The sequence below is a fragment of the Geotrypetes seraphini genome, chromosome 9 (genome assembly GCF_902459505.1).
Source record: "Geotrypetes seraphini chromosome 9, aGeoSer1.1, whole genome shotgun sequence".
Taxonomy (NCBI): Eukaryota; Metazoa; Chordata; class Amphibia; order Gymnophiona; family Dermophiidae; genus Geotrypetes; species Geotrypetes seraphini.
This window is the reverse complement of record NC_047092.1, coordinates 96,058,984-96,085,675: the sequence shown is the minus strand read 5'-3', so window position 1 is coordinate 96,085,675 and position 26,692 is coordinate 96,058,984. Positions and strand designations below refer to the sequence as shown.

At 44.9% G+C, this 26,692-nt stretch overlaps 1 protein-coding gene across 9 annotated transcripts in view; it reads right to left on the bottom strand.

Moving 5' to 3' along the window:
• The window catches only part of PPP2R3A (protein phosphatase 2 regulatory subunit B''alpha), a 1,177,159-nt gene that overhangs the window by 1,135,806 nt on the left and 14,661 nt on the right, over positions 1-26,692 (bottom strand). The window contains exon 2 of one of the 9 annotated variants that reach the window (XM_033957843.1): positions 7,571-7,721. The exons of the other annotated variants lie outside the window; for them this stretch is intronic. The gene's annotated coding sequence lies outside the window, so the exon portion shown is untranslated. The remainder of the gene's footprint in view (positions 1-7,570; positions 7,722-26,692) is intronic. 9 annotated transcript variants of the gene reach the window in all.

The following is a 26,692-nucleotide window of genomic DNA, read 5'->3' as shown; positions in this document are numbered from 1 at the left end:
GCGCAGCAGCCTCAAAGAAGGCGAACAGAATGTTGGGCATTATCAAGAAAGGTATCACTACCAGAACAAAGGAAGTTATCTTGCCGATATTTCGGGCGATGGTGCGCCCGCATCTGGAGTACTGCGTTCAATTCTGGTCGCTGTACCTTAAGAAATATATGGCGATACTCGAGAGGGTCCAGAGAAGAGCAACAAGAATGATAAAGGGCATGGAAAATCTTACATATGCTGAGAGGCTAGAGAAGCTGGGGCTCTTTTCCCTGGAAAAGCGGAGACTTAGAGGGGAACTTGCAAGATCATGAAAGGTATAGAGAAGGTAGAGAGGGACAGATTCTTCAGACTGGCAGGGGCAATGAAAACAAGAGGGCACTCAAAAAAATTGAAGGGAGACATATTCAGAACAAATGCTAGGAAGTTCTTCTTCACTCAGAGGGTGGTGGACACCTGGAATGTGCTTCCAGAGGAGGTAGTAGAGCAGAGTACAATTTTGGGTTTCAAAAAGGGATTGGACGACTTCCTGGAGGAAAAGGGGATTGAAGGGTATAATTAGAGGGATACTATACAGGACAAAATGTTTTAGGTATAAGATCACTTACAGGTCATTGACCTGGAGGGCCGCAGCGGGAGCGGACTGCTGGGCATGATGGACCTATGGTCTGACTCGGCAGAGGCGATGCTTTTGTTCTTATGGTTCCAAGGTTTCTTGACTAACCAATCGTACCGAGTCTATAGCGATAATAATCAATCCTCCAGTTGGGTAAACCCATGCGGAGTCCCACAGAGTTCCCCCCAATCCCCCACTCTGTTCAACATTTACCTAGCTTCATTGAAAAATCTACTGCAAAAATTAAAAATCAAATTTTACATCTATGCCGATGACATCACCATAGTCCTTCCCCTAACAAGCCTGATTCCTGAGACGAAGAATCATCTAGCATCAACTTTAAAGCAAATTAAATCATGGATGACCAAGTTCAAACTGAAACTCAACTCGGAAAAACCAAATTCTTCCTGGCGAGCCCGAATGACAAAATCAAAGATACTTCAATTTCCCTGAACGGTCAGAACTTCCCTATTGTCGATTCCATAAAAAAATTCTGGGAGTGACACTGGACCATTACCTCACTCTAGATATTCACACAGAGTTACTGATCAAATAAAACAAATAACAAGAAATAAGAAAATACCATTTTATTGGACTAATCCATTTTTCAATTATCTTTTAGAGGCCAAATCTTTCTTCAAGACAGAACAGTATACTGCTGTTATGGTAACCTGAGGAAAGGGGTTTAGTCCCCAAAAATTGCCTTAGTTCCATTTCCTATTTATAGACTTTTATCATTACAGTTAGAACGCTATTTGATTCTACGTAAAGCAACAAAAAAAAATTTTTTCTACCTTTTGTCGTTTCTGCTTTAATCATCTTCTCTTCGCTCTCTTCTTTCTATTCAGCGTTTGTCCTCTCTCCCTTCCATTCAATATCTGCCCTCTCTCTTTGCCCTTTCCACCCAGCCTCTGCCCTCTCTCTCTACCCTTTCCATCCACTGTTCACCCTCTCTCTGCCCCTTCCATCCAGTGTCCGCCCTCTCTCTCTTCCATATGGCATCTTTCCTCTTTCTATGTCCCTTCAATAAACTGTATATCCTGTGCCGTTTCTCTCCTTTGTACATGATTCATATCAGCTTTACCCCCTCTCCATTTTTTGTCTCCACCCTCTCCCATATGTTCTGGCATCTCTCTCTTCTTCTTTCCTTCCTTCCCACGCCACCCCATGATCTGGCATCTCTATCTCCTTCCCTTCCCTCCCCCCTTGCCCTGGTATCTCTCGCCTCTCTTATCTCTCCCTCCTTTCTCTGGCACCTCCTCTCCATCCTTTCCCTCTGGTCAGGCATTTGTCTCCTTAGTTTCCCTTCCCTCCCCCCATGCCCTGGCATCTCTCGCCTCTCCTTCCATCTCCCCCACCCCTCCATTATCTGGCATCTCTACTCCTTCCTTTTGCTCCCTCCCTCCTTCCTTCCTTTCCCCTGGTCTGGCATCTGTCTCCTTCCCCCCCATATGCCCTGACATTTCCCCCTCCCCCTCCATGATCTGGTATCTTCTTTCCATTCCCTCCCTCCCTCCCATGGTCTTGGCATCTCTTTCCTCTCCTCTCCCTTCCCTGGTCTTTCTTCCCCTCCCCCCAATTGGATGCAGCAGCAGCAGCATTTCTCTTACCCTCGCCCCAGGCAGATTCGCTACAGACTAAGGCGGGAGATAGGTCAATGACAGAGGGAAGCTTACAACTTGGTGTTCTTGCTTGCTTCGGGCCTTCCTCGCTGCCGGGTCCTGCCTTCGCAGAAACAGAAAGTAGGCAGGACCCAGCAGTGAGTAAGGCCCGAAGCAAACAAAAATACAAAGTTGTAAGCTTCCCTCCGTCTGAGGAGTATAAAGACCTTCATGAGCTTGAAGGCAAAGACCTTCATAAGACCCCAGAAGGAAAATTTAAGAGAGATACTGTGTTGCTAAACTGAATTTACACAAGCTTGATGAACAGTGCAAAAATCATATCTTTCCCTGTCAGCATAAATAACAAGTCTTTTTATGAGAAGTTCATCTTTGCCCCAGAAAAACTGGCAAACATCTGCTGATTATGACAGCATTGGTTATTTGCTGACTTTATTGGATATTCTGGGACTTTCCAAGAAATGCTTGGGTCACAAGAAAGAAACCAAGCCACATGACTCCAGGTCAGGGCAACTTACCAGAAGTCAAATCAGCCATAGAAAGAAAATGCTGACAGAAGTGCTAACAGATGCTGACAGATCTACAATCAAGCCCTGGAGGGAGGGGGGGGGTTCATTTTCAAGAATTATTGACCTTAAAACACGCTAGGGAGAACACTGAGTTAGGTCAGATACTAATCACACCGATTGTAAAAAATCCCAAGGAATCTATCAAGTTGACATTGAATTACAGACTCATTGCGAACATTCCCTTTTTTGTAAAACTGATGGAAGGCTTGGTAAACCAGGATTTAGTAACGTACCTGGACAAACTCAGCATACTTCATGACAACCAATCAGGTATTCGTTCCGGGTTTAGCACGGAAACAGTTATTGCTTCATTGCTGGATTCCCTCCTGAATTTATTCAGCCAGGGTTCTAGTGCTCTAATCCTTCAGTTAGACTTGAGTAGTGCCTTTGATTTAGTCGATCATGCTATTCTAATTGACTGCTTGGAGACAATTGGACTCTAAGGTAATGTACTAAAATGGGAAGTTGGTGAAGGCAGTGGCTGAGGAAGGAGAAGCAGGAGAGGTAGCCCAAAGGAGAAAGTAAGGCAAAGGCAAAGGGGTTAGTGGCAGTGAGGAGCGGGCAGGGGCAAGAGTAAGCTCCGTCCACCCGCACCGTGTCACCAGCGGCGTCAGCGCCTGGACTCCCCCTTAAAAGCCTGTATTTTGCGCTGCATTGTCGGTTCACTGAAAATACAGGCTGTTGCTCTTTATCCATTTAAATTGCGGTTTGTTGTTAACCTTACTTATCATGGACCCCTGAAGAAGGCGTGTTTTCCGAAACACGGACCATGTTGGGTCTTTTGGTTTGTAAAAAGGTGGTATTAGTTACCGCATTTAATATTGGGTAAAATAAACATAGCCTGCATCTTGTACATATTGTCTGCATTTTTTGTTTTTGCTTATTGTTTCTGTACTGCAGCCACCGTTGGATTTCTTTTGTTCTTAGGGAAAATAGAGAAGCCATATTTGGCACTAGGTAACATTATGCTTCAATATGACACAATGACCAATATGTATACCATCCAATCAACAGTAATGACAAGTGTAATAAACCAATGGAAAATAAGTATGTAATCTGTAACTAGGATGTACTTGTGATTTCAGGCTACTGTAGTAGAGTATAAAAGTAGTAGCCGGTTGGCTTGAGCCCCAGAACGGATCCATATCAGATGCCAGCTACTCTGTGTGTAATCTGTTAGCTCAATCTGCTATACTTTTGTTCTGTGTAAGCTGACTTTTGTTTATTGCTAATAAATTGATTACATATATATATATATATATATATATATATATATATATAGCAATTGGGTAATTGTATTTCCTGTGAAGGAGCTTGCAGCGCCCACTTCACGTCACTGACCTATCTCCCGCCTTAGCCTTTAGCGAATCTATTTCATGGACCTGCTTTATTCCTCTTAGGCAACTTCTCCCTCCTTTTCTGTGTGCCAGCAGCAGTTAAACACGCAGCTGCTAGCTTCCGCCTCTCCTCTTTCAGATTGGTTCTCCTGCACAAAGCAAAACCAATGTCCTGCATAAACAGATCTGCAAGCAGCGACCAGCCCGCCTTGTGGGATCATTCAGCGGCAGAACAAAAGCAAACACAGCCCCTGCCTCCAACTGCGACTGTAAAAACTGACCAGCAGTAGGAAAAATTTAAAACAATAAAGCTGAAAACCTGCTTGCTGGTGCTTAAAAAAAATAGGTCAGGCTGAGGCGAATTCGTGACCGAGATGACAGCCAGGCGCCTGGCTAAAAGGCACTAGGGAGAACACTGAATGTGGTTGAGCAACATGAGACTGTGGTAACAATTTGTAATACAGCAAGAGAATGTGTGATAATTTTAAAAACGGGACAATGTGGTTTTGAAAGGAATTGAAACAGAAAAGGCTTTGTTCCAGTCCAGGTTTTCTGGCCCAATGGGGTATTCCCATTGAGCTATTTTATAAAGAAAACAGTTGTGTAATGTGATCTATTCACAGAGAGTGTGGTTTGGTAATGTTATTTAAATCAGTGTGATATAAATAAATTTATTATGTGGTAATAAAAAATGATAAGTGTAATAGAAGTCTTCTTAAAATTAGTAGGTATGTAAGGTGTATATTATATTTACATACACTGTTGCAATGCCAAATGGAACAGTTATTGGGAAAACCTTTAAAAAGTATGCTCAGAAAAGGTATGACAGGATATAAATAAAGCTATTATTATTATTATATAGCAAATTTACCATGCCAAAAATAACACTACAGGCAGTACCCAGGTTAAGAACGAGTTCCATTTTTTAAAATCGTTCTTAAGTTGAATTTGTCATAGTCTATAAAAACATTAAACAAACAAAATAAAGTAAATAGAAAGAAAAGATAGGAGGTTTACACTTTTGTTCTTCATCCATCTCACTGTTCCTTCTCCACCACAACATCCAACATTTCTCCCTCTCAACTCTCTTTCCCATGCATCAGTACCTCGCATCTCTCTCACCACATCCAATATTTCTCTCTCCCTCCCTATGCCCAACAATGCACCACTTTCTCTATTTCCCCATGTGAACCATCTCCCTTTCCCTCTCACTCAGATACCCATGCCCAATAATTCTCCCTTTCTAGTCCCTCCCCACCTCAGCATCTCTTTCCCTCACATCCTCCATTGTTTCCCTATGTCCCAAGTTCATGCTCCCCACCCTCCCTTCATTCTGTGTCCCAAGTTCATGCTCCTTCCCTACTTTCTTCTTTCCATCCTTTGTCCGAAGTTTGTGCTCCCTCCCTTCAGAAGGACCCTGCTTCTCCTTCATGTGCCAACGTGCCCCCTCTTCCTCCCTTCCTGTACCAATGCAACCCTCCTCCTCCCATCCATTTTCCAATGCGTCTCTCGTCGTACTTCCCTCCGATCTGCATCCCAAATTCTTGCCTCCCTCCCTTCTGTGGGTGTTTACTTCCGCTGGCCAGTTCCCTCCTCCCAGCCACATTTCTCTTCACAAAGTTGCAGCCGCGGTTCCTACATGTGGCCCACGGCTGACCCAGAAGCCTTCCTTCTGACGTCAGAGGAAAGGCATCCAGGTCATTTGCGGGCTTGTGTGCAAGAGCTGCTGCTTACGGCTTTGCAAAGAGAAGTGCGACTGGGAGGAGGCAGACAGCCAGCAGAGGTAAACACCCGGAGGGAGGTATGAATTTGGGACACAGAATGGAGGGAAGGACGATGAAGGGCCCGTTGGGACAAGGAAGGGAGGAGGAGGGTCACGTTTGGAAAGGAAGAAAGGAAGAGGGAGCATGTTAGCACAAGTCCAATGTAAGTCAGACGTTCTTAACCTGGACACTGCCTGTTTATGCAAGCAATCAATACAGAAACTACCTACCCACTACTGGCCTTAAAGCACCAATCTACCAACTGCTGGGAAAACAAAAATATCTGAACTTCTATAAATTCCTACACCAATGTCTCTCAAACTTTCTCAAGCCAGGGCACACTAAAGGTAGTGGCCATGGCCTGAGGCACCCAGAAGTGCGTGGACGTCACCGTGATGACATCACGCATATGCATGATATCATCACGTCGACGTCCATGCATGTGCACAGGCCCTCCAGATGGGCCCTGAGATGCCAGTAGGGGGTGCCAGCAGGGAAGAGGGCCAGAGATGAGAGGCACTGGCGCCAGCTGATTGCCTACAGCTATTCAAGCTACGTACCCCCTAAGTCTAACAAATATCAACTATACTCCAACCACAGATCTCCCTAGACTCATTCAAGCTCTGCCCCAGATCCCATCCCCTTTACTAATTGTAATGCAATTTTTTTTCATTCATTTTTCATATACACACAATATACACAGCAGATATAAATTCTTAAAACTGATATTTCAATCACTATATTGAAAATAAAATCATTTTATCTACTGGCGATCTTCTGCAGGCTGCTGTAATTAGTTTTAAAGGTGAGACCGGGAAGCCATGGGGGAAGCCGGAGGACGCTAGAGAGAAGGGGGAAACATAAGAACATAAGCATTGCCTCTGCCGGGTCAGACCAGGGGTCCATCATGCCCAGCAGTCCGCTCCCGTGGCGGCCCCCCAGGTCCATGACCTGTAAGTGATCCTTTATCTAAACCTTTTATTTTATTTTATTTAATATTCTGTATAGTAACCCTCTGTCTATACCCTTCAATCCCCTTCTCCTTCAGGAAATCATCCAAACCCTTTTTGAAACTCAATATTGTACTCTGTCCTACCACCTCCTCTGGAAGCAGGCCTTCCGTGAATTGGGTAGCGCTGGCACTGTACCGCATAGGAAAGTCAACTGGCAGGTGCCTCTCTTCTTCCTCAGTGTGCCGCAGCACACTTGGAATCTCAGAAAGTACACTAGTGTGCCTCGGCACACAGTTTGAGATTCACTGCCCTACATAAACCACACCTCTTAGAATATCTCACCTCAGTAAGGCTTATATACTGACCTTCGTATAACCATCAGGTGGTTTACAAAAATCAGAAAAAAGGAACTAAAAATTCAAAGAAAAGGCGAGAAAGAATTTTTAAAAAACAAGGAATATATGGCAGAATGGCTGGCAGTCAGACTGGAAGCCCCAAAAACACAGGGTACAGTGTAAATCAAAGGGAAACTTTTTTGCCAAAGACTCAGGGCTTTACATAGCAACATTCACATTAACAATGGTTTCTCCTCTCTTCAGCAGTCCTGTCTTGCCAATTACCTCCATTATAGCCCATTTATTGTTAATGTCAATCAGCACCTAATTTAACAATTAAATTATCTGTGTAACTGGCAGTATTCTATGGCCCAGATTCATTAAACTTACCGATCCTGTGCCGATGGTTTTGTGATCATTTCCCGACCTGATCGTTCCCCAACCTGATTCACTAAACTGCTGTGATCAAACTCCGACCCGATCCGATCCATCCATACAAATGAGGGGAAATGGCATGCAAAAGTAGGAAGCCATCGATTCACTAAGCAGAAGAAGAAACATCGATTGGGTTTGCCGATCAGAAAAGAAGTGTCTGCTGAAGACCAGTTGCTTACTATCCTTGCCGACTCTCCTGCCCAGAAATATTAGTATCGAGGTTACAACCTCAAATAAAACCACCATTATAATTAAAAATAAAACTGTAGGAGGAGTCACGTGATGCCATGAGCGTGTGAGGACGCGTCCTTGCTCGCTCCGGGGCTACCCTACTTACTGGCCACTAAACGCCGACTTTTCGCTGCTTCTCCCGCACCGCCTTTGCCTTCGAGCTTGGTTCCAGTGCATGGACCGCTACCTTACCAGATCAACAACTCCTATGCAACCTAAATCGGCACGGAAAGAGCGAGATCGAGCGCGGCCTGGGGCTAACAAAATGGCGACGAGCCCCGCGGCGGCGGTCTCGAATCTCACTGAGACCGCACTGAGCGATATCAAGGACGCGCTGGCGCAGGTACTGGGGCCCAAGCTAGAAATTCTCACGGCGCAGATCTCTAACGTGGAGGCCTTGTTGGCGGCGGCAGCGGCTCGCACGACCGAGCTGGAGCAACGGGTCTCCACCTTGGAAGACTCGGCATCGACCCGGGACGCAGATTTGGGGGAGTTGCGGGCGCAGGTTCGGGCGCAAGCGGAGAAACTGGACGATATGGAAAATCGTTCGAGGCGCTCGAACCTGCGCTTGCTGGGAATCCCTGAGACGATCCCTGATCGAGACCTGTTGGAGGTCCTAGAAAAATGGCTGAAGGAGGAATTACCTTTGCACCCATCGCTTGGGCCTCTTCGAATTGAACGGGCACACCGCCTGGGCCGGCGCCCTGACTCGGAGGCCCGTCCACGTGTTGTCATCATGAAGGTACTCAATTTTCGCCATAAGGTGGAACTACTACAACTTTACAGAAGTAAACGCGATGCCTTGAAATATGATGGCACTTTGATCAGAATCAGCCAAGATTTTTCCCTGGCCTTACAAGAACGGAGGCGACCGTTTTATTCACTCTGCACACAACTGTCTGACCTCAAAGTCAGATTCCAGTTCAACTATCCGGCTCAACTGCGGATCCTTAACAATGGGGTTTGGAAATCATTCCAATCCTCTGAGGCGGCTGCTGCATTTATTGCCCTGCTTAAAAAGCCTGATTCAGGACAGGTTTGACATTGAGGCTTGTGCCTTCTCTGGCACTGAACTGTGTGATTTGACTGTTGCTGTTCATATGTTTTCTAATAGGGAGACCTGGTGTTGATAACTTCCTAAGTTTACTCTCTCGCAGGCTGGGGTGGCCCTGGGAGAGACATCTTTCGTGCCTCCTTCCTTTCTTCCACATGTTGGAAGTAGTGAGAAGTGTTGGGGGGTTTCGGGGGGAGGGATATTCCTGGGTGGCAACAGCGGTACTCATAGGGCAGATGGAATTCTTATATCAGTGTTTTCTAGGGTGGAGGTCTTTTCTGGGACATTGTGCATGGTATGAATGGAGTGTGTTTGTGCAGTCTTGGGGTGAGGCTGGGCGCCCCTGGACTCTCTTTATGGGATGGTTTCTGTTCTCTGATTTGAGTAGTGGGGTGAATTATGGGTGATAGGAATTTTCGTATACTTTCCTGGAATGTATCAGGTATTACCTCACCTGCCAAGCGCACAAAGATTTTGTCACAGCTGAAACATCATTCCGTTGACATAGCCTGCCTCCAGGAAACTAGACTTACTGACACAGAACACCAAAAACTGAAGAGAGGTTGGGTTGGGGACCTATATTATGCATCCTCATCAGGGAAGAGGGCGGGGGTGGCTATACTGATCAGAAAGGGTTTACCATGCTCTGTCCAGGTCCTGAGGCGTGACACTGACGGTCGATACTTGCTGGTGAGGGTGACAAGTCCGGGCGGGTCGTTCCGGTTGCTAGTGGGCTACGGCCCTAATGGATATCAGCATGCTTTTTTCCAAAATCTGGTTAATATTTGTTTACAGTTTTCAGGTGACCCGCTGATATTAGTGGGTGATTTGAATCAGGTTCTGGATCCTGGTGTGGACCGTTCTGGAGGGTTGGGGCCAACGACGACGAGACAGACAAAGGGTGTTCCATATCTGTGTCGGACTTTGGGGCTGGTGGATCCCTGGCGGTTGCTCCACCCCACTGACAGAGATTATACACACCAATCCAGGGCACATGGAACATTTTCCAGAATTGACTACACTTTGATCTCTGAACACCAATTTGCTTGGGTGTCGGAGGCGACCATAGGCCCCCTTGAAATCTCTGACCATCATATGATTTGGCTAGATGTAGCAGTGGGGGGACCGGTGGGTCTTGGGTCGGGCTGGAGATTTCCCTCTTACTTGCATTCTGATCCTCATTTTCGGGAATTTCTATCTGGGAAATGGGAGGAATATAGTTCCTTTAATGCTCAACATTTCAACCAACCCTTACTATTTTGGGACGCTGCCAAGGCGGTACTCCGCGGGGAGGTGATTGCTTACGTGGCCGCTAGGACACGGAGAATTGCCCATCATATAGTGTTACTGGAGAAAAAGTCCACTCAATTGAAACGGGAGCTGCTCCACTCTCCTTCTCCGACTACTAGGGAGGCATACTCCGCAGTTTTGGCGGAGTTAAACTCTCTCATTCATGAGCGTACTAAGAAATTACTATTCTTCCGCAAATATCAATTTTATAAATATGGCAATAAAACCGGGAAGTTGTTGGCTTCTGTCGCCAGGAGTTGGAAGGGCTCTCGATATATCGCTATGTTGAAGGAGAAGTCGGGGAACACGCTGACCTCTGCGGCCGATATTTCCAATTGTTTTCAAAATTATTTTGCTGATTTCTATTCGTCACCTGGTCCTTACACGGGCCCGGACGTGGGGGATTACTTAGAGGACGCGGGGATGCCCAAATTATCGGCGGTTCAAATATCTCGGTTGGATAGACCCTTGCAGCTCCCGGAAGTTCTACAGGCGATTAAGACTCTGAAATCGTGTACGGCTCCGGGCCCGGATGGCTTTTCTCCAGAGTTTTATAAGATCTTGGCGCCCTCAATAGGGGGGACCCTTTTAAATTTTTACTCGGAGGTACAGAACTCTGGCGCCCTCCCGCGGTATGCTAATGATGCTTTGATAACTTTGATCCCTAAACCCTCTAAACCTCCGACGGATATTGAATCATATCGCCCGATATCACTGCTGAATGTGGACCTGAAAATCTTGGCCCGTGTTTTGGCGGACAGACTGGCCCCCCTGCTCCCCGCCGTGATTGTGCCGGAACAGGTGGGCTTTGTACGATCTCGTCAATCAGTAATTAATGTACGCCGGGTACTACTGGCCTTTTCCCGGGCCCAGCGGGTCCACATTCCAGGGTTGTTGGTTGGGTTAGATGCGGCTAAGGCCTTTGATAAAGTTAACTGGCATTACCTCTTTCGGGTGCTGCAGTATATGGGGTTCCCTGATAGCTACCTGGCGTTGATAAGATCGCTCTATTCGAGACCCAGGGCATCGGTTTTGGTTAATGGAGTACGCTCTTCCTTTTTTGTGGTGGGCAGAGGGACACGTCAGGGATGCCCGTTATCGCCCCTTCTTTTTCTTTTATACTTAGATCCCTTACTACGCACACTTCAGAGAGACGACGAACTAATGGGGCTACCCGAGGGCCCCTCTCAGTTGCGGGTGCTGGCATTCGCGGATGACCTTCTGCTTACCTTGGGTGATCCGCATCGCTCTTTGCCTCGAGCACTGGAACTTCTGGATGAATTTAATCTTTATTCAGGTCTGGTGCTTAATAAGCAGAAGTCCATAGTGTTGCCCACCTCACCTGGGGTGCGTCTGGGTTGGCCGGGGGAGTTTCCCTTACAGTGGGCTATATCTCAGCTGACTTATCTGGGGGTGGTGATCCCTCAGGACCTGGACAGGTTGTATTCCCTTAATGTTTCCCCCATATTTCGGCGCACTCTGTCCACTCTCACGGGTTGGAGGAAGCTCCCTTTGTCACTATCTGGCCGTATTGCACTGTACAATATGATGCTCTTACCGCAATGGCTTTACCTTATGCAAATGTTGCCCATTATGCTTACACCTAGACACTTGGCATGGCTCAACTCACACCTCTCCGCCTATTTATGGCAGGGAAGGCGGGCTAGGATAGCTTTGTCCAAGTTAATGCTGCCAAGACATCAGGGGGGGATGGGCTTACTGGATATTTCCCGATTCGCACTTGCCTGTCAATTTAGACACCTACACGATTGGTTTTGTAACACCTCCTGGTTTTCCCAGCCTGAGAATGAATGCTTTGAGTTCAGACCGTACCATTTCAGTTTTCTGTTACATGTTCGACAGTTACCCGACTTGCCTTCTCTATACAGCCATCCTTTTTTGCAGGTGATGCGAACAGCTTGGAAAAAACTATGTCGGTTATTGAAAACTTCTTCTGAAACAACACCCTATCTTCCTGTGGCGGGCAATGGAGCATTCTCACCTGGCCTGGACTCTGCTGTCTTCAATCGCTGGACTTCTCAGGGCCTTCACTACCTGTTCCAGACGGTGCAGGATGCGGGTACTCCGACCCCCCTTACTGACTTACAGAGGGAATTTACCTTTGTAACTGGGGACTGGTTTGCTCATCGACAGCTGTGCCACTACATACAGACTTTGACTCCTGCCCTGTTGAGAGACGTGGTTCAATCTAGCTTACGAGAAGCTCTTGACCTCACGGCACATGACCATGTACCTTTAAGATTCTACCATAAATTCTTGCAAGACCTCTCTGGAGAGTTGGACTTTGTCTCTCTTGCTCAGAAATGGTCGGCCGACCTGCAGGTGCCACTCTCCGCTGATATGTTGCGAAGGGGACTTCGCGTGGGACGTGACCCTACCCTGTCTTCACCAGAGAAAGAGCGTAATTACAAATTTCTGCTGCGAGCATACTATCCGCCTAAGAGGGCTATGTTAATGGGGATCGGTACCTCTGCTGGTTGTGGAAAATGCTCCTCTCCAATGGCATCCTTTGGACACATGTTCTGGACCTGCCCCCTGGTGTCTGCATTTTGGTTGACTTTAATCTCCACGTTGGCTGCGCTATGGGGCTGCTCGTGGAGGTTGCATCCCAGTTTTCTTCTTACAGCACAAATTCGATTTCATCCGCCAAAACCAGGATGTGCGGCCTTTCTCCGAAAGACTGTACTCATGGGCAGGAAATGCATTTTGACACAGTGGCTTTCACCTCAACCTCCTTCACTGCAACAATGGCGTTCACTTATGCTACAGCAAATGCTGTTGGAAAGAAGGGACATTGTTGATTTACACACCAAAAAGGGCAGGCTGTTCAGACAATGCTGGTACCTGTTTAGTTTAACGTTTGTCACACCCATTCAACAACAAATATGGACAGATTGAGCTGACCACCACTTTACTGCCCTAGTTACTTCATATCATGTTAACTTCCGCTGTTGCTGCCCGGGTGGGGTGGGATGGGGAGGGATTGGGGGGGGGGAGGTATGGGCGGGTTGGGGATTTGGGAACGTTTGCTCATTCTATAACTTGAAGCTTTTGTTTATACATCTGTCTTGGTATGCTGTTTAATAAAAATTATTTCACATAAAAATAAAACTGTAAGCATAAGAATTCATTTGTGCATAATAATTCATTCTTGTTTTATATTCTGTCAAATGTGCATTGCGAGCCCGTGGTTTTCACCTGCGGATTTAAAGCATATTCTGTTTGATAAATGTCTGGCTACACCAAAAAATAATTCACTGTGTCGGTCACAAATCATTCCTTTTTAGAGCCAGCAATGTAAACTACAGCCACCCCTCCCCCTTTCTTTAGAGCTCGCTTGTTGCGTGTATACGACATCACGGGGTCACATTGTTTGCTTTGCGTTTCATGGGCCAAGAAGCTGCACAGCCTTATGGGATTCCAATGCTGTATATATTACCGCGCGTGATCCCAGCGTTGTTAACCGTGTCTGTTAGCAACGTTAACTTTCAGCATTCCCTGTGTGAAATGAACGCCGGTTGCCCTTAACGAAAATACCAATGCCAATGGAGGTAGAGAACGTAGAAGGCGAGTGTGACCTGCCTGCCCTCGTGTGTTTCATGTGCAAGTTGCCCTAGATGAGATGTTTCAAGTTTCAAGTTTAATGGTTCTTTTGATTAATCGCTTAATCATACTTCTAAGCGATGAACAATTTAAAATACATTTAGTGGGAAACAATACAATACAAACTTTAAATAGTAACATTGGGATAAAGATTAACTCATCATACTCATAACACAAGGCAAAAAGGGAATGCGAAATACAATTCAATATAGAAAAGCAGAACAAAAAGGGAAAAGTACAAGAGGGAAACAAATAAAAGCATAATAAAATACAGTAAAATCGCTGGCCTAAGGATTATTAGATTAAGTACCAAAGGCGTCTTTAAAAAGAAATGCTTTTAGATTACTTTTGAATTTTCCCAGATCCTGCTCTTTTCGTAAATAAATTGGAAAGGCGTTCCAAGTCTGTGGGGCGGTTACCGAAAAAATTAACTGCCGTCTTGTATTAATAATCTTAAGCGAAGGAATAGTTAGTAAATTTTGTTCATTAGATCTTAAAGCTCTGTTTGGATAGTATGGAATTAATAATTTATATATAAATGCTGGAGTTTTATTGAGAAGAGACTTTAAGGTGAGCAAGCAGAGTTTATATGTTATCCGATGAATAACTGGAAGCCAATGCGCGTTTTTTAGAAGAGGTGTAACATGATCAAACTTTCTAGATTTGGTTATAAGTTTAATGGAAACATTTTGAATGATTTGAAGACGTTTAATTTCATTCAACGATATTCCCTTGAAGAGAGCATTACAATAGTCTGACTAAAGTAACCATTTATTTTTTTCATCAAAACGGGACATCTATTAATATTCAGTCCCGCTCCCAATCCCGCCCTAGCCCCACCCCCAGCCCCGCCCCCAATTTCTTCTTTTTTTCATGTACATATAATATCTTATTAATTCATAATGGTAAATATAAAATATTTTTTTAAAAACCCACAAAGCACACTGTACGCAGAGAAAATGTTAATTATCATTTACGAGTTTCAGGGTTTTTTCAAAGATGTCAAGGCAGATTACTTTAAAAAATGCAATATCACCTCAGTAACTATAGAAAAATAGACAAATATAATGCAAAATATAGACAGCAGATATAAATTCTTAAAACAGACACATTTTGATCACTAAATTGATAATAAAATCATTTTTCCTACCTTTGTTGTCTGGTAATTTCATGAGTCTCTGGTTGCACTTCCTTCTGACTGTGAATCCAATCTTTCTTTCTTTTGCATTCAACATTTCCTTCACAATCCAGCCCCATCCCTTTGAATCCAGGTCTCTCTCTCTTTTCCCTCTGTTACCCTCCCCAGATTCAGTGTCAGTTCTCCTTTCTACCTTTGTTCCAGGTCTCCCTCTCTCCCCCTCTGTTTGAACCTCCCATAGTCCTGTATCTGCCTCCTGTCTTTCCCCTTTTGTCCAAGCCTTTTTCTCTGTAGTCTTTCTAATGTGCTTACAACCCCCCTTTCTCTGCCTCTTTCTCTCCTTCTTTCCTTCCTCCCAGCAGATTTTAGCATATCTCTCTCTTCCTTTTTTCCCCTCAGATCTAGTATCTGTCTCCTTCCTCTTTTCCTCCTCCCTGTCTCCTCTCCTTCCCCCCTGCTCTGGCATCTCTCTCTCCACTCCCTTCCTCCTGGTCTTCCCTGGTCTTCCTTCTCAATTTATTTTATGCCTCTGTCTAAATTCTTTTTTACTATTCAGTCCTCAATTTCCCTCTTTCACTGTGTCTACCTATAGCTTGCCACCTCTTTCCCTCACCCCTTCCAGTAACTAACTCTACCCTCTTTCCTCAATCCTGTATGTGCCCTTTTTTCTTTCTCCTCCCCACTTCCTTCCAGCATCTGCTCTCCCTGTCCCTCACACTTCAATTCAGCGGCTGTCCCTCCTCTCCCCCACACTTCCATTCAGTGTCTGTTTCCCTCTCTCTACCCTTTCCATCTACTGTTCACCCTCTATCTCGCCCCTTCCATTCACTGCCCTCTGTGCTCTTTCCATCCAGTGTCCGCCCTCTCTTTCTCTCTTCCATATGGCATCTTCCCTCTTTCTATGCTCCTTCCATAAACTATCTATCCCATGCCCCTTCTCTCATTTGTACATGATTGATTTCACCTCATTCTCTGTCACAACCCCCTCCCCTATGCTCTGGTATCTCTCTCTTTTCCTTTCTTTCCTTCCCACCCCACGGTCTGGCATCATCCCTTCCCTGATTCCCGGCATCTCTCTCCTTTCCTTTTCTTCCATCTCTCCCTCCCCCTCCATGCTCTGACTTCTCCTCCTTCCTTTCCCCCTTTCTTTTCCCTTGGTCTGGCACACCTTCCTCCTTCCCTCCATGCCCTGGCGTCTCTTCTTCCCCCCAAGCCCTGGCATCTCTTTTCATTCCCTCCAGTTGGGTACAGCAACATTCTCCCCAATTCTCTCCCCCTCTGCTCCCTTTCCTGAACTTCATCGGGCAGCAGCAGCATTCACAATTCACTGCTGTTGCCGGCTTCAGACCTTCCTCTCTGTCGGGTCCTGTCTTCATGAAAACAGGAAGTAGGCAGGACCCGGCAGAGAGGAAGGCCTGAAGCCGGCAACAGCAGTGAATTGTGAATGCTGCTGCTGCCCGATGAAGTTCAGGAAAGGGAGCAGAGGGGGAGACGCTACTGGAGGGAGATTTGCTGCTCGGTCATCTTGCTGGGAGGGTTGGAAGGGTTCGTTTGGGGGGGAGAGATAGGAGGGTCAGCGGGGGCCCGAGCGATGATGTTGCCGCTGCCGAATCCAGGCTGCGATCCCCTGCCCCGTTGTCCCCACTCACAACTTCGGACGCCCTCTCTGAAAACGGGACATTTCAGCGTCCCGAAGCTGTGAGTGGAGACAACGGGACAGGGGATCTGAAAAAGAGACTGTCCCGTTCAAAACGGGACATATGGTCACCTTATGTCTGACCAGAAAGTAATGAACAATTAACGTCTTAGCAGGGCTGCTATTTTACGTCTTTATGCTGAAATTAGAATATTAGAACATAAGAATTGCCGCTGCTGGGTCAGACCAGTGGTCCATCGTGCCCAGCAGTCCACTCCCGCGGTGGCCCTTATGCAAAGACCAGGCTCCTATTGAATCACTTCATTTCTCTATTAAATCTTCCTCCACCCTTAATAATTCTCTGAACTTTCTTCTCATCTATCTACCTCCACCAATAACTAAAACCTCTCTCCTATCCCTTATTTCCACTATATCTGACTTCAACATTACCTATCCTGACTCTATAATCTTAGGAGATTTCAATATCCATTTTAATCTCCCTAAACATTATAATACTCTAGAACTATTAACTTCAATAACTGATTTATCACTATCACCTCTCATTCACTCACCCACTCATTCTGCTGGAAACACTCTAGATATGATCTTCTGTCCAACTAATTCGGTTCATCTTTTCCATAATTTCAATTACATTTCTATACCATGGTCCGATCATTCTTTGATCACTTGGCAATTTGATTATCCTACTCACTCAAATTACTCTCAACAATTAAGTAATTCCCCTTCCACACGCAATTTAAATAATATAACTCTTCCCGCTATTCAATCTTCATTCGATCTAAATATCAATGATTTTTCTTCTCTTTCTATATCAGATCAATTTTCTAATTGGGAAATGTCAACAAAATCCCTATTAGACTTACTTGCGCCCAAACTATCTATACTAAATAAACCAACTCACAATTCTCCCTTCAAAAAAAAAAAAAAAAGCCAACCCTGGTTTAATGATAATTTGATCCTTCTTCGTCGACAGGTCCGTTCTGCCGAAAACAAATGGCGCAAAACTCATCATAACAATCATCTTCTATCTTTCAGAGAAAAAGCCCATTTTTATAAAATAACTATTCAGCAGACAAAAAAAGATTATTATTCCAAACTTATTTCTTCAACCCGAAATACATCCACAATTTTTCACATAGCGCAGTCTCTATCAAAATATTCAAAAAAAAAACTCTCCCCTCCCGAATCAACTTTACCATCAGCCGATCAACTTTCCAATTTTTTTGACTCCAAAGTCAAAACAATTAGAACAAATCTAGGACCTTCTCTACCTACGTTCTTATCCCCAACTAACGATAATCTTACTTCTCTATCTTTTAGTACTTTTTCCAATTTCAAAGTCCCTTCATTAACTAATCTTCACACTATTCTACAAACTATTAACTCCCCTAACAATATTATGGAATGCATTCCCCCACTATTGCTTAAAAAACATTTTTCTTTCTTTGGTCCCTTTCTACGAGAAATGATTTCCAAATCTTTCTCGGAATGCTCTGTTCCTATCGCATGGAAAACATCTTTAGTTTTTCCAAAACTCAAACAATATAATACAGATCCCTCCCTCCCTAACAACTACCGTCCTATTGCTAACTTACCATTAATTACTAAACTTACTGAAAAAATTATTCATTCCCAACTATCAGAATTTTTTGATCAAACTCATGCCCTACATCCATATCAAACCGGTTTTCGCACCTCTCATTCTACTGAACTATCACTACTTGGTCTTACTACAACCATACAATACTTTCATGATCACTTAAAATCCGTTATATTAATTTCTCTCGATTTATCAGCAGCCTTCGATACCATAGATCATTCCCTACTTTTGGCTAGACTTTCGGATTGTAATATCACAGGTCATGCTCTCCAATGGTTTATATCCTACTTTCACGACCGAAACTTTATAGTTTCTTCAAATAATCAAACTTCTTCTTCGGTAACTCAAACGTTTGGAGTGCCCCAAGGTTCAATTCTGTCTCCTTTACTTTTTAACATCTTCTTATCCCCTCTTCTCTCTCTAGCCCAATCAATAGGATTTTCAATTTTCGCCTACGCAGACGATATACAGCTGCTCTATCCAATCAATACATCAAACCCTTCAGATATTATAGATCTAAATATCAAATTAGATATTCTAAGTGATTGGCTCCTTTCCAACAAACTCTCACTCAATATTGAAAAATCCTGCGGTCTTCTTCTCCCGATTAAAACTTCAGAATCACTACCAGGAACTATCTACATTAAATCTATCCCATTACTTATGAAAAATCATATAAAATTATTAGGTGTCATTTTTGACAGTACGCTTTCTTATCATGACCACATAAGTTCTGTCGTTAAAACCTGCTTCTTCAAATTACGTATCATCCGCTCTCTCAGTACTATTCTAAATACAGATTCAATTAATATTCTAATCCACTCATTAGTCATCTCACATTTAGACTATTGTAATTCCCTTCTTAATGGTCTGCCTCAAAAAGAAATTCGACGCTTACAACTCATACAACACACAGCAATCAAATTAATAAATAAAAAAGGCAAATTCGAACATGTTACTCCTCTCCTTAAGGAGGCTCATTGGCTCCCGATCACTCACCGTATAACCTATAAAATTATTCTCCTCTCTTTCAAAATTAAATACTCTCACTTACCTTCATTTCTTGATAAATTATTAATACCCCAAAGTTCACCTCGTTCTTTAAGATCTACTGATCAAAAACTTCTCTATATACCATCCTTAAAAGAATCTTATTACACTAGAAAAACTAATTTCGCAATAACAGCACCCACCTTATGGAACTCTCTCCCTCAATATCTTCGCGATGAACTACAACTACCAAAATTTAAGGTCAATCTCAAAACTTTCCTTTTTCAAGATGCGTACGATAAATCCTAATCATAAAATAATAATATAATTTTTTTTTTTATTTTTTTTATTTTAGAGCAGTCCACCTTCTTTTTTATTTTACCCCCACCCCTTATGTGTCATCCCCTTTTCCCTCTATATCCTTTTTTCCTTCTACAATTATGTAACTTTTTCCCACCTCCCCATTTTTCCTCACTTTCTAGTTTGTCTGTAAATGTCATACGTGTTCACTCTAACTACTCTTTTACACTCTTTTTATTTCTCTCTATTCTATATTAAATTCTTTTTTAATTATTATATAATTGTAAACCGGTCAGATATTCATTTTATGATCGGGTTATTAAAAACTAATAAACTTGGAAACTTGGAAACTTGCCCTAACTGAGTCTAGCCTTACCTGCGTACATTTTGGTTCAGCAGGAACTTGTCTAACTTTACATAGTAACATAGTAGATGACGGCAGATAAAGACCCGAATGGTCCATCCAGTCTGCCCAACCTGATTCAATTTAAATTTTTTATTTTATTTTATTTTATTTTTTTTTCTTCTTAGCTATTTCTGGGCGAGAATCCAAAGCTTTACCCGGTACTATGCTTGGGTTCCAACTGCTGAAATCTCTGTTAAGACTTACTCCAGCCCATCTACACCCTCCCAGCCATTGAAGCCCTCCCCTGCCCATCCTCCACCAAACGGCCATGCACAGACACAGACCGTACAAGTCTGCCCAGTAACTGGCCTAGTTCAATATTTAATATTATTTTCTGATTCTAAATCTTCTGTGTTCATCCCACGCTTCTTTGAACTCAGTCACAGTTTTACTCTCCACCACCTCTCTCGGGAGCGCATTCCAGGCATCCACCACCCTCTCCGTAAAGTAGAATTTCCTAACATTGCCCCCGAATCTACCACCCCTCAACCTCAAATTATGTTCTCTGGTTTTACCATTTTCCTTTCTCTGGAAAAGATTTTGTTCTACATTAATACCCTTTAAGTATTTGAACGTCTGAATCATATCTCCCCTGTCTCTCCTTTCCTCTAGGGTATACATATTCAGGGCTTCCAGTCTCTCCTCATACGTCTTCTGGCGCAAGCCTCCTATCATTTTCGTCGCCCTCCTCTGGACCGCCTCAAGTCTTCTTACGTCTTTCGCCAGATACGGTCTCCAAAACTGAACACAATACTCCAAGTGGGGCCTCACCAATGACCTGTACAGGGGCATCAACACCTTCTTCCTTCTACTGACTACGCCTCTCTTTATACAGCCCAGAATCCTTCTGGCAGCAGCCACTGCCTTGTCACACTGTTTTTTCGCCTTTAGATCTTCGGACACTATCACCCCAAGGTCCCTCTCCCCGTCCGTGCATATCAGCTTCTCTCCTCCCAGCATATACGGTTCCTTCCTATTATTAATCCCCAAATGCATTACTCTGCATTTCTTTGCATTGAATTTTAGTTGCCAGGCATTAGACCATTCCTCTAACTTTTGCAGATCCTTTTTCATATTTTCCACTCCCTCTTCGGTGTCTACTCTGTTACAAATCTTGGTATCATCTGCAAAAAGGCACACTTTTCCTTCTAACCCTTCAGCAATGTCACTTACATACATATTGAACAGGATTGGCCCCAGCACAAAACCCTGAGGGACTCCACTAGTCACCTTTCCTTCCTTCGAGCGACTTCCATTAACCACCACCCTCTGGCGTCTGTCCGACAGCCAGTTTCTGACCCAGTTCACCACTTTGGGTCCTAACTTCAGCCCTTCAAGTTTGTTCAACAGCCTCCTATGAGGAACTGTATCAAAGGCTTTGCTGAAATCCAAGTAAATTACATCTAGCATATGTCCTCGATCCAGCTCTCTGGTCACCCAATCAAAAAATTCAATCAGGTTCGTTTGGCACAATTTACCTTTTGTAAAGCCATGTTGCCTCGGATCCTGTAACCTGATTCAAGGAAATACACTATCCTTTCTTTCAGCAACACTTCCATTATTTTTCCAACAACTGAAGTGAGGCTCACCGGCCTGTAGTTTCCTGCTTCATCCCTGTGACCACTTTTATGAATAGGGACCACATCCGCTCTCCTCCAATCCCCAGGAATCACTCCCGTCTCCAGAGATTTGTTGAACAAGTCTTTAATAGGACTCGCCAGAACCTCTCTGAGCTCCCTTAGTATCCTGGGATGGATCCCGTCTGGTCCCATCGCTTTGTCCACCTTCAGTTTTTCAAGTTGCTCATAAACACCCTCCTCCGTGAACGGCGCAGAATCTACTCCATTTTCTCGTGTAACTTTGCCAGACAATCTCGGTCCTTCTCCAGGATTTTCTTCTGTGAACACAGAACAGAAGTATTTGTTTAGCACATTTGCTTTCTCCTCATCACTCTCCACATATTTGTTCCCAGCATCTTTTAGCCTAGCAATTCCATTTTTTATCTTCCTCCTTTCACTAATATATCTGAAAAAATTTTTATCTCCCTTTTTTACATTTTTAGCCATTTGTTCTTCCGTCTGTGCCTTCGCCAAACTTTGTCTTGAATCCCTGGAGGGTGTTTTCCCCTATAACAGCCTCTGGAAGAGCGTTCCAGTTTTCTACCACTCTCTGGGTGAAGAAGAACTCACTTATGTTTATATGGAATCTATCCCCTTTTAACTTTAGCGAGTTCCCTCTCGTTCTCCCTACCTTGGAGAGGGTGAACAACCTGTCTTTACCTACTAAGTCTATTCCCTTCATTATCTTGAATGTTTCGATCATGTCCCCTCTCAGTCTCCTCTTTTCAAGGGAGAAGAGGCCCAGTTTCTCTAATCTCTCACTGTACGGCAACTCCTCCAGCCTCTTAACTATTTGTCGCTCTTCTCTGGACCCTTTCGAGTAGTACTGTGTCCTTCTTCATATACAGCGACCAGTGGGGCGTACCATGGCCCGGTACAGAGGCATGACAACCTTCTCCGATCTGTTTGTAATTCCCTTCTTAATCATTCCTAGCATTCTGCTCGCCCTTTTCGCCGTGGGACGGCTTCATTGACTTGTCTACCAGTACTCACAAGTCTGGGAGGTCTCTTCGAGTACTGCTCCGGACATCCTGTATTCGTGTATAAGATTTTTGTTACCACATGCATCTCCTTACGCTTATCCACGTTAAACCTCATTTGCCATGTCGCGGCCCATTTTTCGAGCCCATTTTTCTTTGCAATCCTTCTGTGTCTTCACTACTCTGAATAACTTCATATCATCTGCAAATTTAATCACCTCGCTCGTCGTACCAATTTCCAGGTCATTTATAAATATGTTGAAAAGCTGATATTGATCCTGAAACAGCTCGTTCACATGCAGTGCCGGGTCTAATGAAGCTGCATTTTCTTGCCAATGGAACCTTTCAGCGTGTCATCGGGTGTACGAGTGGTGTGGCCCAGCCATCGGTGTGTAGATGTTTGGGACAGGTTCTCTGAGCCATCAAAAAACGTGCCAGGCAGTATATTAGCTTTCCTGGGAGTGCGGAGGAACAACATCAACTTAAAAGTGACTTTTTAAAAATTTGAATATTTGAATGTCTGCAGGGGTGGCTCCGGTCCATGGCAGAAATTTAGGAGAATGTGGGCCCATGTTTGGTAGGAGCTGTCCCATAGAGATAGAAGTTCTCTTTAGAACTTTTGACACTGGAGTGCTAGGGTGGGGGTTTGGGAGGGGAGGATCTTTTGGTAGGGGGGTTTGGGTCACTTGGGTCTCCGTGAAGGATTAACACGGATGTCCAGGAGGAAGTGATGTCACCGACGCGAATGATCATCTGAGGTGTGAGTTCCGCAAGCCCCGACTTTAACTAGCACTTTCCCGGTGCTATCGTAACGCGTTTCGCTTCCGCAGTGCAGGCATCGGACCCAGCAAGCGACGAGCGGCAAACTCTTTTTTTTATGGTGGGGCAGCCAAAGAAAACCCTGCAAGACTACGCTTTTCTCCCAAATGGTGGTGGTGCGCTCAAAATTGCGGCTGTGGAGGGAGAGGGTGCAGCGGGGCCAATGGAGGCAGTTCCTATCGCAGCTGGGGAGGCGGTGCGGCCTGTGGTAGCAGATCCTATGGCAGAACTGAAGCTGATGCTATAGGAAATTCATGCAGAAATCAAATCGGTCAGAACTGAACTGTTGACGCTGGCTACAGACTTGAAAGGTGAGATTACAGAGTTGGGACACAGGGTGGCCGAGACAAAGGAGGGCCTTGAGCAACACCAGGAGCAGTTGCTGGAATTGGATGCTAAAACTAAAGATCTACTTGCTCACCATACATATGTGCTAGATAAGTTGGAAGACTTGGAGAACTGTGGGCGACGAGCTAACCTGCGGATTCGGGGTGTGCCGGAGTTGGCGGAATATGCTAATAGTGAGCGGGTAGTGCAGCAGGTGGCCAGCATACTCCTGTCGACAGATACGGTGGTCATGGCTCCTGATGCTACTCAACTGGAACGGGTCCATACAGCTTTGATGGCCCCAGGGGGGAATAAACTCCGTGATATAGTGGCCTGCTTTGCGGACTTTAAGACCAAAGAGGCGGTCATGCAAGCAGTGTGGGTGCAGCCTAACCTGAAATTGGATACCCTTGACAATGAGTTATACCAAGATTTGGCTGCAGTGACCTTGAGGCGGCGAGCAGAGTTAAGACCAGTACTTCGCTATTTGAGGGAGCGTAACATCAAATATCATTGGCGACATCCTTTCGCGCTGTTGTTCCATCTGGAAGGGAGATTGTGCACGTTTCAAACATTGGAGGATGCAGCTCAGATTTTCCTTTCGGTCCAGTTCTCTGGTGAAGTACTACCGTCGGGCAGCTGGCCTGGACAGGCACCTGTGGAAGGAGGACGTCCCTCGCAGCCCCGTTGGCAACGGATGACCCGGATAGGAGGTTGCTTTACAAGGAATTCGCCGGGAGCAGTGGCCAGTCCGGGTACAGGAACCTGAATCTTTTCACTTCTCCTTTTGGATATGATTCTTCTGGTTCTGGAGGCCCTCTTTTAGATTTTTGATGGGGACACAGCGATGTGGGGTTGCTGTGTTCCAGTTTATTTCAGGGGTCCTGTTGATCTCTGTTACCAGGGTTTGGTGGGGAGAGGGATTCTGCAAGGTTTTGGGTCTTATTTGTTGGGGGGGTCTTCTGGTGGGGTTGTTGTCAGGAAGTATAATGGGAGATCCCTTGTGAGTTTGGTAGGTGGGGGGGTTGGAGGTGAACATAAGCTGGGGGTCAGGTTTTAGGCTGTGATGATGCTAAATAACTTTGATTTTGGTGCATGGAGTGAGCTGGGGGAATTCTGTAGGTGGTTAGGCTCTTTGGGATTCTTTGGTATTATGTGAGGGGGCCTGCAGTAGCTTCTTCTTCCTTGGACCTTGGTCTTTCTGTAGGTGGGGGATGGGCCTAGGTATGGTTTTTTTTTTGGGGGGTGGGTATGGAATAAGGGAAGTCTTCAAGTTTTTGGGTGGCTGGTGTGAAGTGGGGAGCCTGCTGGGGGCGGTGAGTATGGGGTTCTATGGCATCCTGGGCAGCTAAGGGTTGCTAGTGGGGACTGATGTCCACTCCGGAGCTTAGGCTCTTCACATTGAATGTGAGAGGCCTAAATGTGGCCAATAAGCAACAGCTCTTATTTTGGGAGGCTCGGCGCCTGCACCCTCAGGTTCTTTTTTTACAGGAGACACATCTTAGACCGTGCCATGAACATCTATTGCATAATCTTCTTTTCTCAGGTGTATATTTAGCTTCCAACAAAGCTGATAAGAAAAGTAAAAGGGTGGGGATTTTGATTGCGAGTGCGGTACACACGGAGTGCAAGCACATCATTCGGGATAGGGAAGGTCGCTATTTAATCCTGGTGATCCAACTTGATGGGGACTGGTATACACTGGTCAATGTCTACGCTCCCAATGAACGTCAAGGCCTCTTTTTTAGTCACTTGGAGGCTCGGATCCAAAGTTGTATAGAAAGGACGTTAGTGCTTGGTGGGGATTTCAATCTCACATTGGATACCTTGGTGGATAATTCCACATCAGGAGTTCATTATGGGAAGATGGAGAGGAAGAGTTTACAAGCCCTTTTAAATCATTGGGATCTGTGTGATCTTTGGCAGAAAGCTAATCCAACAGTACGGGATTATACTTATTTTTCTTCCATCTATAATTCTGTGGCTGGGCGAAGCAGGGTTGGGTCTCGACTGCGGCACTGTAACATTGAGTCCAGTACACTATCTGATCATTCGCCAGTGATCTTGATTTTAGAGCGGAGTGGAGAAAGGCGCCCGCATCCACCATGGCAATTTCAGGATGGCCTCTTGTTAGATCCTGTGAATGTAGAATGGCTGGTTAAAGCTATGATGGAATATTTAGAGTTGAATGATCTAACAGAGATTAAACCAGGACTCTTGTGGAGGCAGGAGATAGGCCTGACAGCCTGGGAGCGCCGAGTTAAGGAGGGTGCAGAACACTCCCTACGCGGGGAGATCCATGCCATGGAGATGAAGGACAAACTTGTGGAATTAATGCAGAAGTGAGAAATGTTGCAGGCACTACGGATTAAGCTCAAGGCCTTGGAATTAGAAGAGATATGGAGGGCTCTGCAGATGGTTAAGCAAACATATTTTTAATTTGGCAATAAATCAAGCCGTCTCTTAGCCCACAAACTTAAAAAGCGGGTTTTTCGCAATTTTATACCCTCAATAAGAACTGGACAGGGACTTTGCATTACTGGGCCCATGGACATTGGGCGAGAGTTTCGGGAGTATTATTAATCTCTTTATGGCCAGGCCGATGATTTGCGGGCTGGAAAGATAGAGGGATTTCTTGAAAGGGAACAGCTGCCCTCTTTGACTGGTGGGAAGGCCTCCCAGCTTTCACTACCTATTACTTTGGAGGAAGTCTGGGAGACGATTGAGGCCTTGCCAGTGGGCTCCTCAACAGGGTTGGATGGTTTTACGAATGCTTTTTATAAGCAGTTTCAGGGAATTGTTGCCCCAGTGTTGGTTCGGATCTTTAATGATTTAGAAGAGGAAACCATTTTACCGGCTTCTTGGCGCTTGGCGGCTATGACATTGTTGTTGAAACTGAATAAGAATAGTGAGGAATGTGGTTCTTACCGGCCCATTTCGCTATTGAATTCCGACTATAAAATCTTCACCAAAATCATGGCTCAGCGACTGCAGAGAGTGTTACCAACTCTGATAAAGGTTGATCAGGCGGGCTTTATTTGT